We start from the raw sequence: 1215 nt of genomic DNA on the forward strand, positions 1-1215 counted from the left end.
AGAAGCATCTGTTGCTTCAAGCAGTTCCAGTGAGAAAGCTACTGTGGTGTGGCATCAGAAACTTGGGCATATGTCTGAACAAGGCATGAAAATTCTTGCAGAGAAGAAGTTACTTCCGGGTCTCACAAAGGTATCACTATCCTTTTGTGAGCATTGTGTGACAAGCAAGCAGCATCGGTTGAAGTTTAGCACGTCAAATTCTAGAAGTAAAGTTATTCTAGAATTGGTTCACTCTGATGTGTGGCAAGCACCAGTTATATCACTAGGAGGAGCGAAGTACTTTGTGTCCTTCATTGATGACTACTCTAGGAGATGTTGGGTGTATCCTATCAAGAGTAAGGCAGATGTGTTTTCAGTTTTCAAAGTTTTCAAAGCACGGGTGGAACTTGAATCTGAGAAGAAGATCAAGTGTTTGAGGACAGATAATGGAGGTGAATACACTGGTGATGTATTTAGCCAATTCTGTAAAGTAGAGGGCATCAAAAGGCAGTTCACTACATCATACACTCCTCAACAAAATGGAGTGGCAGAGCGGATGAACAGGACTCTGTTAGAAAGAACAAGAGCAATGTTGGGAGCTGCAAGCTTAGAGAAGAAATTCTGGGCAGAAGCAGTCAACACCGCCTGTTATGTGATAAATCGGTCGCCATCAACTGCAATTGAGTTGAAAACACCGATGGAGATGTGGACAGGAAAGCCCGTCGACTATTCAGACCTCCATATATTTGGGAGTCCAGTGTATGTAATGTACAATAACCAAGAAACTACAAAGCTAGATCCAAAGTCTAGAAAGTGTGTGTTCTTGGGATATGCTGATGGAGTAAAGGGGTATCGCCTGTGGGATCCCACTGCCCACAAGGTTATAATCAGCAGAGATGTTATCTTCACAGAAGATAAGAAGATCGAAGAAGAAAGAAGCAGTTCAAAAGAAAGGTCAGAGACTGTAGCAGTACAAGTGGAAAAGGAGAATTCTTCTGGAGCAACACCAGAATACAAGGAAGCCGAACCTGCCGAGTTGGAAGAAGAACTTGGTAAAGGAAAACGTGTAAGAACTACACCAGCTTGGCACGAGGATTATGATCTGAACTGCAACGTTGCATATTGTCTTTTAACTGAGGACGGAGAGCCATCAAATCTCCAAGAAGCAATGAGCAGTCCAGATGTTTCTCAGTGGATGGAAGCAATGCAAGAAGAAATTGAAGCTCTACATAAAAA

The sequence above is a fragment of the Brassica oleracea genome, chromosome C3 (genome assembly GCF_000695525.1).
Source record: "Brassica oleracea var. oleracea cultivar TO1000 chromosome C3, BOL, whole genome shotgun sequence".
Lineage (NCBI taxonomy): Eukaryota > Viridiplantae > Streptophyta > Magnoliopsida > Brassicales > Brassicaceae > Brassica > Brassica oleracea.